This window comes from Symphalangus syndactylus, chromosome 9, assembly GCF_028878055.3.
Source record: "Symphalangus syndactylus isolate Jambi chromosome 9, NHGRI_mSymSyn1-v2.1_pri, whole genome shotgun sequence".
In the NCBI taxonomy this organism is placed as follows: Eukaryota; Metazoa; Chordata; class Mammalia; order Primates; family Hylobatidae; genus Symphalangus; species Symphalangus syndactylus.
The window spans coordinates 71,376,518-71,393,008 of NC_072431.2; the positions used below are offsets into that span (position 1 = coordinate 71,376,518).

The 16,491-nt window shown below is 43.8% G+C and overlaps 1 non-coding gene and 1 pseudogene across 1 annotated transcript; both read left to right on the forward strand.

The window, feature by feature from the left end:
* Positions 1–16,491, forward strand: part of LOC129489844 (putative postmeiotic segregation increased 2-like protein 2) — a 34,608-nt pseudogene that overhangs the window by 4,585 nt on the left and 13,532 nt on the right.
* On the forward strand, positions 6,958–7,064 carry LOC129490839 (U6 spliceosomal RNA). Its single transcript, XR_008660329.1, has one exon. It is a non-coding gene; the product is annotated as a U6 spliceosomal RNA (small nuclear RNA).

Genomic DNA, 16,491 nt, shown 5'->3' on the forward strand with positions numbered 1-16,491 from the left:
CCCACCCAAACCTCATGTTAAGTTGGTGGAGGGGCCTGGTAGGAGGTGATTGGATCATGGGGGGCAGATTTTTCCCTTGCTGTTCTCATGACAGTGAATGCATTCTCCTGAGATCTGATTGTTTTAAAAGTGTTTGGCATTTTGTTCTTAGCTCTCTTTATCTCCTGCTCTGCCATGGTAAGATGTGCTTGCTTCTCCTTTGCTTTCTGCCATTATTGTAAGTTTCCAGAGGCCCCCGCAAGCCTTGCTTTCTGTATGGCCTGCAAAACTGTGAATCAGCTAAACCTCTTTTCTTTCTAAATTACTCAGTCTCAGGTAGTTCTTTATAGCAGTATGTATAAAGTATAATACAGAAAACTGGTACCAGAAGAATGGGGCATTGCTATAAAGATACTTGGAAACATGGAAGTGACTTTGGAACTGAATATTGGGCAGAGGTTGGAATGGTTTGGAGGGCTCAGAAAAAAGGAGGACGTGGGAAAGTTTGGAACTTCCTAGAGACTTGAATGGTTTTGAGCAAAATGCTGATAGTGATATGAACAAGGAAGTCCAGGCTGAGATGGTCTCAAATGGAGAGGAGGAACTCATTGGGAACTAGAGTAAAGTCACACTTGCTGTGTTTTAGCAAAGAGACTGGTGGTATTTTACTCATGCCCTAGAGATCTGTGAAACTTTGAACTTAAAAGAGATCCTTTAGGATATCTTGCAGAAGAAATACTTAAGCAGCAGAGCATTCAAGATGTGACCTGGCTGTTTCTAAAAGTGTACACTCATTTGTGGGAACAAATAGATTATCTGAAATGAACTTTTATTTAAAAGGGAAGCAGAGCATAAAGCTTTGGAAAATTTGCAGCCTGATCATGCAGAAGAAAGTAAAAACCCATTTTCCAGGGAGAAATGCAAGCTGGCTGCAGAAATTTGCATAAGAGGAGGTGAATGTTAACAGCCAAGACAATGGGGAAGCACCTCCAAGGTGTTTCACAGATGTTTATGGCAGCTTATCCCATCATAGGCCTGGAGACCTAGGAGGGAAAAATGGTTTCATGGGCCAGGCCCAGGGCCCTGCTGCTCTGAACAGCCTTGGGATATGGTGCCCTGCATCCCACCTGCTCCAGCTCCAGCCATGGCTAAAATGGGCCAAGATCAGCTTGGGCCATTGCTTCAGACAGTGCAGGCTCTAAGCCTTGGTGGCTTCCAAGTGGTGTTAGGTCTGCAGGTGCATAGAAGACAAGAGTTGAGGTTTGCGACCTTCCACCTAGATTTCAGAGGATGTTTGGAAATGTCTGGCTGTTCACACAGAAGTCTGCTGCAGGGGCAGAGGCCTCTACTAGGACAATGCAGAGGGGAAATGTGGGGTTGGAGCCCCCGCAGAGTCCCCACTGAGGTACTGCCTAATGGAACTGCAAGAAGAGGGCCACCATCCTCCAGACCCCAGAAAGGTAGATCTACTGACAGCTTTCACTGTGGACCTGTATAAGCCACAAGCACTCAATGCCATCCCATCAATGCAGCCAAGGAGGCTATTGCCTGCAGAGCCACAGGGGCAGAGCTGCCCAAGGCCTTGGGAGCCCAAGATTTAATGACTGACCTACTGAATTGCAGACTTGCACAGGGCCTGTATCACCTTTGTTTTGGCCAATGCCTGTATCCCCATTGTATCCTGGAAGGAAGTAACTGACTTGTTTTTGATTTTACATGCCCGTAGGCAGAAGAGAGTAAACCTTGTCTCAGATGAGACTTTGTGTACTTTTGAGTAAATGCTAAAACGAATTAAGACTTGGGGACTGTTGAGAAGGGATAATTGTAGTTTGCAATGTGAGAAGGACATGAGATTTGGCAGGGGCCAGGGTGGAATTACGTGGTTTGGATTTGTGTCCCTGCCTCAAATCTTACATCAAATTGGAGGGAGGAGCCTGATGAGAGGTGATTGGATAATGGGGGCGGATTTTCCCTTGCTGTCTTTGTGATAGTGAATGAGTTCTCATGAGATGTGATGGTTTAAAAGTATGTGGCACTTCCGCCTTCACTCTTTTCCTTTCCTGCTCCCCCATGGTAAGATGTGCTTTCTTCCCCTTCATCTTCCACCATAATTGTAAGTTACCTGAAGCCTCCCAGCTGTGCTTTCTGTACAGCCTGTGGAACTGTGGGTCAATTACATCTCTTTTCTTTTTAAATTACCCAGTCTGTTAGTTCTTTATAGCAGTGTGAGAACAGACTAATACATTGAGGCACCTCCATCCTGTTTTCCATAGTAGCTATTATATTTTACAGTTTCACTCACAGTGTACAAAGGGTAGTTTTTTTCCCACATCCTGGCTAGCATCTGTTATTTTCAGTATCTGTTGATAAAGGCAGTTGTAAGGGGTAAGATGATACATCATTATGGTTTTGATTCGCAATACTGTGATTAGTGATGCTGAACGTTATTTAATATGCCAGTTGGCCATTTATCTGTCGTCTTTTCAGAAATATCTATTCAGGTCTTCTTATTTTTAAATAAGATTATTTGGGTTTGTTTGGTATTGAGTGGTTTGAGCTCCTTATCTATTCTGGCTTTGTATCCCTTGTCAGGTGAGTAGTTTACAAATTTTGTATCCCATTCTGTGGGTTTTCTTTTATATTGTATCTTGTGCTGTGCAAAGAGCTTTTTAGCTTGATGAAATCCCATTTGTTTATTTTTGCTTTGGTTGACTGTGCTTTGAGGTCTCAAGTCAAAAACTTTTGCCCAGACCAGTGTTCTGAAGTGTTTCCTCAATGTTTTATGCTAGTAGTTTCATAGTTTCTAGTCTTCAATGTATTAAATAAGTGTTTAAGCCATGTGATTTGATTTTCATGTGTGGTGAGAGAGAGGTTTTCTGTTCCTACATTAATTTGCTGAGGATAATGGCTTCCAACTCCATCCATTCCCTGCAAACAACATGAGCTCATTCCTTTTTATGGCTTAAAAGTATTCCATGGTGTATATGTATCACATTTTCTTTATCCAGTCTATCATTGATGGGCCTTTGGGTTGATTCCATCTTCTCTATTGTGAATAGTGCTGCAGTGAACATGTGCGTGCATGTATCTTTGTAACTGAATGATTTGTATTCCTTTGGGTTTATTATTATATACCCAGTAATGGAATTGCTGCATCAAATAGTATTTCTGTGGACAGTTTTAATTTTAATTGCCAACACAAACTCAGAAAGCCCAGCTTATTCTTCAAATGTTTGTTAATTACCTTTTGCTCCAGGCATGGTGTCCAATGGGGGGGGCCACAGAAATGGGCAAGAAGAAATTCTACTCATCCTGGAGCTAACCAGCTATGGGGTGAGATCAATATGTACAGGTGTAACTGAATTCGACCTCGTGGCTATGACTGAGGACTTTGCAAGTCTCCAAGGGAGCACGATGAGGGAGTGATTTCTTCCTTGAAAGGATGTAGGAAAAAGTTACGGAGAAGATGAGGTGACTCCAGGCAGATGATGGGGCCACAGTTCTCAGGTGGGGAATGGCTAGGCTGGTTGCAGCCACAGTGTTCATAGATCTGTTTTATTCTTGCTGCAGGGAGGAGCGTTAGTTCCTTCAAATGGAGGTGGAGGTTGGTCTCACTCACTTTGTTCACCCAGCAAGGACATCGGACTGAACACCCCCCAATCCCTCCCGGAGCTCAGAGAAAACCAGGGAAGAAGGGGGAGACATGAAGCTGCGAAGGACAGAATCCTGTGTGATTTTTTTCACTTCTGTATGTCCAGGAGGCCACATGATGTCTAATAGATAGTTGGCACACAATTAACGTAGGTAGACTTAGTTAACCAATACTCTGTATTTATTTTGAAACAGGGCTTCACTCTGTGACCCAGGCTAGAGTGCAGTGGTATGATCTCAGCTCACTGCAACCTCTACGTCAAGCTCAGGTGATCCTACCACCTCAGCCTCCTGAGTAGCTGGAACTACTGGCGCCTGCCACTTAGCCAGGCTAATTTTTCTATTTTTAGTAGAGACAAGATTTCTCCATGTTGCCCAAGCTGATCTCGAATTCTTGGCCTCAAGTGATCTGCCCGCCTCTGCCTCCCAAAGTGCTGGGATTACAGGCGTGAGCCACACCAACCAATACCATTTAAAGGAGCCTTTGGTTATACAAAAGAAAATCTATATGAAAGAGGCAGGAATAGGGAGCATAAATTTCTCTTTATTGGTTAAAGGCATTTTCTTTGGTTAAGGAATTCTGGCATATTATTTTTTTCTTTTTTTTTTTTTTTTTTTTTTTTTAGGAGACAGGGTCTTCTTGCTCAGTGGCCCAGGCTGGAGTGCAGTGGTACAATCATAGCTCACTGCAGCCTCCAACTCCTGGGCTCAAGTGATCCTCCTGCCCTAGCCTCCTGAGTAGCTAGGACTACAGGCATGTGCCACCACAGTGAGCTAATTTTTATTTTATTTTTGTAGAGATGGGGTCTCGCTAAATTCCCCAGGCTGGTCTCAAACCCCTGGCCCCAAGCTATCCTTCTGACTCGTCCTCCCAAAGCACTGAGATTACAAACATGAGCCGCCACACCTGTCCAAAATTATATATATTTAGTGTTAAGACATTTGAAGATTTCACTTAGCAGGCTCAAAGAGTTTTTTACATGTTGAGGCAGCTGCAGATAGTATTAGTAGGTGTTGGCTCTAAGCAGAATGAAGCTTTCACAAAATAACATTCAGCTGAAACCAAGGATAAATAAAGCTTTTAAGGGAATTTCTGGGGTGATGGTTGGCCATTAAATTTTAGGAACAGCAATTTCTGCTGTTTCTTTTGAAGTTGTTTCCTGCCCTGCGCTATCATTTCCTTTTGTCCCACAACCCAGACTTCTCTGCTGAAATCACTTGTGGGTTGGTGGTGCTATGGAGTTGAAGGAGAGGCACCTGTGTTCACATTTGGTGTGAAATCATGAGAAAGATACAGCATTTTCAGATGGCCAGCAATGTGTTGGGGACTTGGTAGTCAGAACCATCTAGCACACTCTGGGGGAAGGTAGGGGGAACACCAGATTCACCGTGAAGAAGTGGGATAGAGGCTTCATTTATATGATTTGGTTAATACAGGAAGGTATGACCTCAGCAGGCTGGAGAAATGAGACACTCGGGTTGCCAGCTGTGCTCCCTGCAGAACGTCTCCTAACTCAGATTGTTGCTGGCAGCCTGGGCCCCTTTTCAATGGTCTGAAAGTCTACACACCTGTCCTGCTTCTTACCAGATTCACACCAGTTTTGCAGCTTAAATATTCCACCTGTCACCCGTGAGTGCCAACTCTCTTTCTTGCCTGCTCAGGGAAATCAGCCCAGATCCCCTGCTGCGGCCACCACGTGGAAAGACTGTCCTCAGTTTTTGGCCCAGGTGAGGACGCACTAATCTGTGCCTCCATCCCCAATCCATAGGATCCCCAAGGAGTTTAATCCACTGCACCCAACCCTTGCATCCCAGGAAGAAGGCAACCTCTCTGAAAATTCCATGCATTGTTCCTTATTTCCAAGTCTCTTAAAAGGCCCCAGATCCCCTGCATTCAGCTAAATCTCTCCTCCATCAGAAGATTTGTTCCCCATGGCCTGTAATCTCAGCACTTTGGGAGGATGAGAGGGGCAGATCACCTGAGGTCAGAAGTTTGAGAACAGCCTGGCCAACATGGCAAAACCGCTTCTCTATTAAAAATACAAAAAAAATCAGCTGAGCATGGTGGCACATGCCTGTAATCCTTGCTACTCAGGAGGCTGAGGCAGGAGAATCGCTTGAACTTAGGAGGTGGAGGTTGCAGTGAGCCGAGAGTGCACCATTGCACTCCAGCCTGGGCCACAGAGTGAGACTCTGTCTCAAAAAAAAAAAAAAAAATGTGTTCCCAACAGAAGAAGCAAATTACCTTGAAAAAGATGCCCCAACATAGAGCACAGCAGTTTGAAAAGGGATGTTCACTCATTTATTCACTGAACACAAGTTTCTGAGCTGCCACTAGGCACTAAGTGCAGAACATATGATACTGATTTTTTATGATTTTTTAAAAGATACACAAAATACAGTTGCTGCTGCTCTTTTGAAGTGACTTGCAGAGGAGGTGTTCATTAGCCAAATTGTCTTGCAGCTGATTATGTACAAACTGCTGTTGGTGTCACAAAGAGAAGGAACTCTTCTTTGAGAGTTTTTTTTTCTTCTTTTTAGAGACAGGGTCTTCCTCTGTCACCCAGCCTGGAATGCAGTAGCAAGGTCATAGCTCACTGCAGCCTCAAACTCCTGGGCTCAAGTGATCCTCCTGCCTCGGCCTCCCGAGTTGGTGGTACCACAGGCATACACCACCACACCTGGCTAATCTTTAAGTTTTTTGTGGAGATGAGGTGTAATTATGTTGCCCAGGCTGGTCTCAAACTCATGGTCTCTAGCAGTCCTCCTGCCTTAGCCTCCCAAAGTACTGGGATTAAGGCATGAGCTATCACACCTGGCCTTTGAAAGTTTTTAAGAGAAGTGTCTGGCCTGGGCAGCCAAGAACCACTTCCCTGAAGGGGTGTAGTGTGGGGGACATCTGGTGATCAGTAACAGGAACCTAGGCCATGAGGCAGAGATGGGAGAACAACATGCCTCAGGAAGGCAGGCAGGTGCATTTGGATCTAAGAAATAGGGAAAACTGGGGGAACCATAGGACTCCAGGATGTGGAAAGCATGCAGGACAAGTGGCAAGACCATGCACAGCCCCTCCAGAGGCCACATGAGAAGAGACTTAGCGCAGCCTCGCTCTGTAACCGAACCAGGGTTCAGCTGCTGACCACTTGAAAGCCTTACACAAGAGACAAGAATTTGTGGGAAGAAAAGCTGTTGATTTGGAGAGCAAGCAAAGCAAGAAGATGGTGGATATCGTCCTAAAGTACCATCTTAAGTCACAACAAGTTTTAGGCTCTTTCTATGTTAAGAGCAGGGGGAAGGGGGGCGGCTAGGATCAAGATGTAACTGACAGTGCTTGCTTCGGCAGCACATATACTAAAGTTGGAATGGTACAGAGAAGAATAGCAAGGCCCCTGGGCAAAGACAACATGCAAATTCTTTTTTTTTTTTTTTTTTTTTTTTGTATTTTTTTTTTTTTAGTAGAGACGGGGTTTCACCGTGGTCTCGATCTCCTGAACTCGTGATCCGCCCGCCTCGGCCTCCCAAAGTGCTGGGATTACAAGCGTGAGCCACCGCGCCCGGCCGACGTGCAAATTTTTGGAGCATTCCATATTTAAAAAAAAATTTAAATTTTAAAAAGGGGTAACCAACCACCGCAGACATCTGGGCACTAGTGAGGGTCCAAGGAGGTTGGGAACTTCTTCGTCCTTGGTCAGATCACAGTGCTAATATAAATCTTTCAACAAAACAGCTAGTTGTTTACATCTCCCTTAATCCCAGAGTTCGTTTTTAAAACTACATGATTGCTGTGTGTGCGTTATTATCCTAGTGTCCTAAAATTATCCTAGGCTACGTGCAGGAATGAGAAAAGGTCCCTTAAACAAAAATGGAGTGAGTTACGTTTGTTCTTTCGCTGTTTCTCTGCTATAGTTCAAAGATGGTTTCCTAATGAGATGAAGCTCCCGGGACTCACACCCTCATGCAATCTCCATTCCTTGAACATCAACAGGCCTGTGATTCCACATGGCTTGTGCGGCTGCCACTGGGAGATCTTGGAAAGTTTGCACTGGCCTATAAATGCTTTGCAGTTGGGGAGCCTAGCTTAACCCCATGGAGAGGCCACATGAAAAGAGTGTGATGCCCAGCTAACCCACATAGCTCTGTTACCCCTACTGAGACACGAGACACATCAGAGAAGAGTTGAACCTTCAGATGACCCCAGCTCTAATCAACATCTAACTGCAAAACTGTTTGAGAGATTCACAATAGCAAAGCCATGTAATCAACCAAATGCCCATCGATAATAGACTGGATAAAGAAAATGTGGTACATATATACCACGGAATACTATGCAGCCATAAAAAAGAATGAGATCATGTCCTTTGTAGGGACATGATGGAGTTGGAGGCCATTGTCCCCAGCTAACAACAGGAACAGAAAACCAAACGCTGCATGTTCTCACTTACAAGTGGGAGCTGAATGATGAGAACACATGGACACGTGGAGGGAATAGCACACACTGATGCCCATCATGAGAGTTGGGGGAGGGAGAGCATCAGGAAGAATAGCCAATGCATGTGGGGCTTAATATCTAGGTGATGGGATGATCTGTGTGGCAAACCAGCATGGCACACATTAACTGTGTAACAAACCTGCACATCCTGCACATGTACCCCTGAACTTAAAAGTTGAAAATTTAGGAAAAAACTGAGAGACCCCAAGTGAAAACCACCCAGGTGAGCTTAGTCCACCCGCATAACTGTAAGAGCCAAATAAATAGTTTCTTTAAATCACCATGCTAGTTTGTTCTGCAGAAGTAGAGGAACAGATTTGGTGCCTGGAAGTCAGTGCTTCCCAAAAAAAAAAAAATATTAAAAAAAGGCTCTAGACATACAAATGTGCCAGTGGGTCAATAGGGTTGTCCATTTCACATCTTGAGTAAGGAATGCTTCCCAGACAGGCTTAAAGGCACAGAGCTTGCTGGATGGAATGTGGCTCCTGTCCATCTGTGGAATTTCTACAGTGCTTTATTTGTTTGCGTCATGTGTTTCCCTGACTGACACTGATAGTTCAGTGTGTCCTTCTGGGCACAATGCTATAAAATTGTAGCCGAGTTGAGTAATAAGGTGTCTCCATTCCTGTCTTTCGTTCACTGCTGTTTACAAGAAAATAGCGTGAGTGAGTGGCAGAATATAGCCCTGTCAGGATCCTGCCTTCACAGAAATAAAAATGTAAAACTGTCAAATCTCAAGTGTTCTATATCCAAAGGAGCATTATTGCCTCCTTTTCTGGCATCCCTCAGCATCCCATAATGCCCCTATCAGTGAAAAAAACTATAGTGTGATGTGCAAATTCTTCTGAGTTTATTTTTATTTGGTTCGGTAATAACCAGGGTGATTTCTGAATCCCAATAAGATGGCTACACACAGTATTCCTGTCTTCCCATTCAGACAGAAATATAGTTTATCCATCATGCCAGCCACACTAAAATGCCCAGAAAGTTTCACCTTGGTCTGTGAAAAGAATTCTAGTATCATTGGCAGACATTTCAGGTGTTATCTAATCTACCTAGTAACCTGATTCATTGACTTCTTCATTCAGAAGTCTGCTGTTGAACACCCACTGTGAGTCAAGCACTGTGATTGACTAATCCACTTATTTCTTTCTTTTTTTTTTTTTTTTTTGAGATGGAGTTTTACTCTTGTTGCTTAGGCTGGAGCGCAATGGCACAATCTCGGCTCACCTCAACCTCCACCTCCTGGGTTCAAGCAATTCTCTTGCCTCGGCCTCCTGAGTAGCTGAGACTATAGGCATGTGCCACCACACCTGGATAATTTTGTATTTTTAGTAGAGATGGGGTTTCTCCATATTGGTCAGGCTGGTCCCGAACTCCTGACCTCAGGTGATTCACCCATCTCGGCCTCCCAAAGTGCTGGGATTACAGGCATGAGCCTCTGTGCCCAGACCCCACTTTTTTCTATTGGGGTAGGTGACTGTGGTCTGTAAACTAAAAATGAACTCTTAAGCCCCACCTCTCCCCCGCTGCCACAACCAACTGAACAAACTCTCTTGGCGGAGGGGACCCCAGAAAAAACTGAAAACTGAGTTTCCAGCCATGATGGGATGGGAGGTCAAAAATGCTTCATAATACATGCCCTTTTGCAGTTCAGACACAACTGAGCAGCACTGATGTTAAAAATAGAGACCACAGTACTGACAGAACAGACTCTTTGTGGCAATAAGATATCAAATTATAAACAGCATCTAAGGTTATGTCAGGCAAGGTTAAGTCAGACAGACAACCCTACGCTTAAAGAATGAACTACATTCTAACTGCCACAAGGTTTTTATTTTTCTCTGGCGCTAAACAAGCATTGACCTTGGAATAAGTATTATTAAAATAATTAGCTCACCACCAGACACTAACTGATCCCCTAGTTCCACGAGTCACAACTACAGCTTTGATTGGACAAGAGACTGCTTTCTGTATCTTCCTCCTCATAAGAAGACCACTAGCCATGACTAGTTTTAGCCTGTTTATAGAGGCTGCACACTTGAGTAGCTCCATATCCCGAAAAGATGTTTTGACATTTAGAGACTAACTGTAATACGTTTAAGCATTAAGTCTCCACCACAACGTGTACACGGGTCCTATGTTAGATGCATGTTTGTTCAACATGCATACATCAAGATTCCTTCATGAATGTTCATAGCTCTTCCTTAATCTGTTGAATGTGTATGCTTAGCCAACCTGTTCAGCATAAACTCCTGCCCCAGCTCCTCCTCCTCTGATGGTCTGGGCCAGAGGCTACACTTCCCAGCCTATGGGATGACCATCTTGCAGGATATAACCCTTTACAAGAAATAAAGTCTTCTCAGCTGGGCATGGTGGCTCATGCCTGTAATCCCAGCACTTTGGGAGGCTGAGGCGGGCGGATCACGAGATCCGGAGATCGAGACCATCCTGGCTAACGGTAAAACCTCATCTCTACTAAAAATAAAAAAGGAAATTAGCTTGGTGTGGTGGTAGGCACCTGTAGTCCCAGCTACTTGGGAGGCTGAGGCAGGAGAATGTTGTGAACCCAGGAGGTGGAGCTTGCAGTGAGCTGAGATCACGCCACTGCACTCCAGCCTGGGTGACAGAGCGAGACTCCATCTCAAAAAATAACAATAAAAAATAAAGTCTCCTCTGAATTTATAAATTTGTGATTTTTTTAAAGTTAATTAACAGGTCTTAGCCTACAGAGCTTTATTTACTTTGGAGTTCTGGTGGAGCTACCTCTGAGCCCAGGTTTGGGCATGTGATAATCTGTGTGTTTCTATTGCCCAGTTTTCCAGAATGGTGTTGGTGCTTTTTTTGTTTTGTTTTGGAAACTTAGTTATCCAGTTCTTTCTTCAATTCCAAGACAGATTGTCTATTCTTTCAGTAAACTCTTTTTCTCAGTTGAAATTAGCTGGAGTCCATTTTTGTGGCTTACAACTTAGCAACACCACCCGATACAGTTCTACTTACAGCTGAGATGGCAAGGAGTTTTGTTTTCTCCCAAACTTCATACAGTTTCAAATAAAATAGCTTTATATGTATCTGTCTTAACCCCCTTCGGTGTTGGTGCTACTTCTATGCAATGGAAGAAATTAGTTTTGACCATGAAACCTTAAGTCTTGAGTATCTGTTCTCTGCTAGGCCAGATGGGGAAGTCCAAGTTGAAAACACAATGCGTGTGCACATCTAGTCTGCCCTAATAGACTGTAAACTCCTTGCTGTGAGAGAGTATGGCTTGCTCAGTTTTGTATCCTTAAAAATGGTGATTCCTCGCTTGTAATCCCAGCACTTTGGGAGGCCGAGGCGGGCGGATCACGAGGTCAGGAGATCGAGACCACGGTGAAACCCCGTCTCTACTAAAAATACAAAAAATTAGCCGGGCGCGGTGGCGGGCGCCTGTAGTCCCAGCTACTCGGAGAGGCTGAGGCAGGAGAATGGCGTGAACCCGGGAGGCGGAGCTTGCAGTGAGCCGAGATTGCGCCACTGCACTCTAGCCTGGGCGACAGAGCGAGACTCCGTCTCAAAAAAAAAAAAAAAAAAAAAAAAAAAAATGGTGATTCCTAAGCATTGATGCTTCAAGGGTAGTAGATGTGGTTTTTGAGACTCGTCGGAATATAGACAGTCATTAGATGGATGGAAGTCTTGGAAACAGATAACAGTAGCTTGGGAAATTGGAAGGGATTTGTATTAGTTTGTTCTCACATTGCTATAAAGAAGTATCTGAGACTGGGTTATTTATAAAGAAAAGAGGTTTAATTGGCTCGCAGTCTGCAGGCTGTACAGAAAGCATGATGCTGTAATCTGCTTGGCTTCTGGGGAGGTCTCAGGAAACTTACAATCATGACAGAGACAAAGTGGGGAGCCAGCATTACACATGGCCAGGAGCAGGAGGAAGAGAGTGGGAGAGGTACAACATACTTTTAAACAACCAGATCTCATGAGAACTTGCAGTGACAGCATCAAGGGGGATGGTGTTAAACCATGGAAATGACCCCCACGATCCAGTCACCTCCCACCAGGCCCCTACCTCCAACATTGGGGATTGCAATTAGATGTGAGATTTGGGCGGGGACACAGATCCAAACCACATCAGGATTTAATGACTAAATCCCGGATAATATCAATATTTAAGACCAAGAAAGAAGTGGAAAGAAAAGCCAGCAACAGAAGCAGAGAAAGGAATCAGAGAAGAGCCAAGCATATTAGCACAGAAGTCAGTGGAGACCCAGGTTTTGAGAACCAGGCCGTGGTCAACAGCACCACGTGCTGCAGAGAGTGTAGGGCCAACTGTGCACTAAGAAGAGTTCAAAGAACTCAGCAACAACAACCAAAAAAACCTCTGATGATTCCATTCCCAGCAGAACAATGGGAACAAAAGCCAGCTTGCCCTAGTGGACATGCAGAATCGGGTCATGATGAGACCCCTTTGAGTACCGTTAAACCCCAAATTCCATTTTAAAATTATAAAAATAATTGGCACTTGGACTTTGTAACTGACAATGCATGGGTTAGTACTCTTTCTCTCTGGTGTTTAAGCAAAAGTGATTTACTCAAAACCCCAAACCAAGAATAGTCTTACATGGAATCTCCAACAAACTAAGGCTCTAAAACCCTCCCTTTGATGAGGGACTGAGAGCACTTGAAAAGAATACTGTGGTAATCCTCCTACTCTGCCTCAAAAAAAAAAAAAAAAAAGCAACAAGCACTGATGCAAATAGTAAATGCTTTGAACTGAAAATCCCACAATGGCAGGGGAGCATCAAAATTGCCCACATGAAGGTTTTCTCTAATGGAGACAAAGGCAGAAAAAACCCTACTTCCTAACATGTTCAATAGGGCATAGAGAGTAAAGCCAATGCCATTTTCATGCTATCTGGATGCTAAAAGTTTTACCCTTATAATAATGCATTTTTCTATTTATTTTATTCTATTTTTAAATGCCTCTTAATATTACATGGCGAGATCATGCATCTTTAGGTAAATGTAATCAAGTAGCTCAATGGCTGTATTCTACATGCCATCCTTTCTGCCCAGTAAACAGTCAATTTCTTCAGAGACAAGACCTTGTCTATCTCGTTCATATTCTGTTCCCATGTCATAGCACCGTGCCTGACGTGTAATAATTTTGTTCAATTAATGAATGTTTTAGCTAAGCCCTCATCATCTTTTGCCTGAGTAATTGTGTTCTCTAATGAATGCCTCTATTTCCATTCTCCCTCCTGGTATCATCTATTGCCTAGTAGCAAATCATCACAAAATACAATGTCTCAAAACAATAGTAATCCTTTCTTTTGCCCTTGAATGTGCAATTTGGGCAGGGTTGAGCAGTGTCAGCCCCTCTCTGTACCATGTGGAAATCACCGAGAATGAAGGATCCACTTTCAAGATAGTGTACTCCTATGGCTGGTAGTTGATGCCAACTGTCAGCTGGGAGCTCAGCCGTGGCTTTCAGCTGGGGTCCTGAATTTCATTCCTCCTGGATCTTTCCACAAATGGGTGGGCATCCTCATGGCATGTTGGTGAGTTCCAAGAACAAACATACCAAGAGGCCTGGGGGGAAACTGTTGGGTTCTGTGATCTGGCTTGAAAGTCTCACAGTATCATAAATCTGCCCAGGTCTCCTCTACGGAAGGAATATGAAAGCCATATAGCAAGAAGAGCATGTTCAGTGTCTGATATGGTTGCAGCCATATATACAATCTCCTTCGTTCTTTCTAACCATCTCTCTCAATGCTCCTACATGATTTTTTAAAAACCCAAATCTAATTGTGGTTAACTCTCACCTTAAAAACATCCACTGTTCCCTTTACTAAGAACAAATTCTAGGCCAAGCCCAGTGGCTCATGCCTGCAATCCCAACACTTTGGGAGGTGGAGGTGGGAGGGCCTAGGAGTTCAAGACCAGCCTGGACAACATAATGAGACTTCATCTCTACAAAAAAATTTGAAAATTAACCCAGACATGGTGGTGCACATATATAGTCCCAGAAATTTGGGAGGCTGAAGTGGTGGAAGGATCATTTAATCCCAGGAGATCGAGGCTGCAGTGAGCTCTGATTCCCACTGCACTGCAGCCTGGGTGACACAGACCCCATTTCAAAACAACAACAACAAAAACATTTTATTCTCCTAATGAAGAGCACGGAAAGCATGGAGAACACACAAATCTTCCATGACCTGGTGCCTGCAGCCCCTCGAGTTTTACCTGCCACGTGGCCCCTGAGGCCACATCAGTTACACACTTCCCTCACTTGTTCTTCCTGCTACCTCCAACAGGTCATTGCTCCTGTCTCACCAGGTGCACACTCACCTGGAAAAGATGAGTGATTATCCTCATCCTCAGTGTCCTTTATTGCCGTCTGAGGATCATCCAGAGAAGGCTTCCATTGGACTGAGTACTCTCCATTTTAAGTAATTATATTTCTTTTTCTTTTCTTTTCTTTTCTTTTTTTTCTTTTCTTTTCTTTTCTTTCTTTTTTTTTTCTTTTGAGGCTGAATCTTGCCTTGTCACCCAGGCTGCAGTGCAGTGGCATGATCCCGGCACACTGCAACCTCTGCTTCCCGGGTTCAAGCGATTCTCCTGCCTCAGCCTCCCTAGTAGCTGGGATTACAGGCTGGAATTTACAACATAAATCTAAATATTGATCCACAATAATATGTAAGACAGAGGATAAGTTATTTAAAGTGTTCTAACATCTGTGATTGTTCAGAGAAAGAAATATTCTGTTTAACTTTGGTCTTCAAGTTACTTAAGCATATCAAAATTTTAAGGATACTGACTAAAAGAACAGGATAGGCCAGGCATGGTGGCTTACGCCTGTATTCCCAGCACTTTGGGAGGCCAAGGCGGGCAGATCACTTGAGGCCAGGAGTTCGGGACCAGCCTGGCCAACATAATGAAGCCCCATCTGTACTAAAAATACAAAAAAATTAGCCCACAAGCCTGTAATCCCAGCTAGTCAGGAGGCTGAGGCAGGACAGTCTCTTGAACCAGGGAGCTGGCAGTTGCAGTGAGCTGAGATCATGCCACTGTACTCCAGTCTGGGCAACGGAGCAGGACTGTCTCAAAAAAATGAATAAATAAGTAAAAAAGAATACGATAGAGTGAAAACTTCCAAAATGATAGAGAGGACAATCAAACTTAAAAATACAATCACCCAAAAAGAAAATTGAAAAAGAAAATAAAGCACAGAAAAGGCAGATCAAATAGAAAGTAGAAACTATAATGCCAGAAAGCGATTCCTCAAGGATCTAGAACAAGAGGTACTATTTGACTCAGCAATCCCATTACTGGCATATGCCCAAAGGATTATACATCATTCTACATTTCACATGGTAGACAGACTTAGGTGAGATTCTTAGCAAGGTAGAATGAAGAGTAAAGAGGTTTGTTTATTTCACAAGGGTTTATTGAAGGCCTACGATGAGTTAAATGCTGTAGGAAATACCCAGTGATTTCTCTTTCATGGAGGTTTCCTGCCTTCTCTTAACAAGTTGTCAATTAACCTGTTTACTGGAAATTGCTAAGTTAATGAACACACGGGATACATTCTTTGGATGAGCAGACATTGGTTGGGCAAAGGAGGAAGAGGAGAGCAGTTTAGACAGAGACCTGCTTATGCACTGTAGTGTCTAAAAGAGCTTGTTGTGTTCACTGTGCTACAATATAGGGGATGGCTGGTTGCGGTGGCTCACTCCTGTAATCCTATCGCTTTGGGAGGCCAAGGCGGGTGGACCACCTGAGGTCAGGAGTTCAAGACAAGCCTGGCCAACGTGGTGAAACCCCATCTCTACTAAAAACACAAAAATTAGCTGGGTGTGATGGTGGGTGCCTGTAATCCCAGCTACTTGGGAGGCTGAGACAGGAGAATCGCTTGAACCTGGGAGGTGGAGGCTGCAGTGAGCTGAGATCATGCCATTGCACTCTAGCCTGGGCGACAGGGTGAGCACGCTCAAATAATAATAATAATAATAAATAATAATATAGGGGATTTGATAAAGGGAAAGGATTAGAGAGATTCTGAAAAGAAGGTAGTTTTGGGCCCAGTGATGACTAGATTTTAAATTTCATTTAGTAGGAAGTGGGGCACTAGTAAACTTTTAAGCAGAAAAATTATTTGACCAGATTTGTGATTTCAAAAATAGCTCTGGTAATAGAGTGGAGGATGGCTTGGAGCAGGGAATAAGGGGAGATAAAACCATTATAAAACTCTTAAAGCTAGTACAGCAAGAACTTTGACGGTCTTTGCTAAGACAGCAGCTGGCAGCTTCAATTTGGAGTAGGATATCAAAGGCAACTGTGTATAAGGAATAGTTATGTCACTGGTACCCAATTTCTGAGAT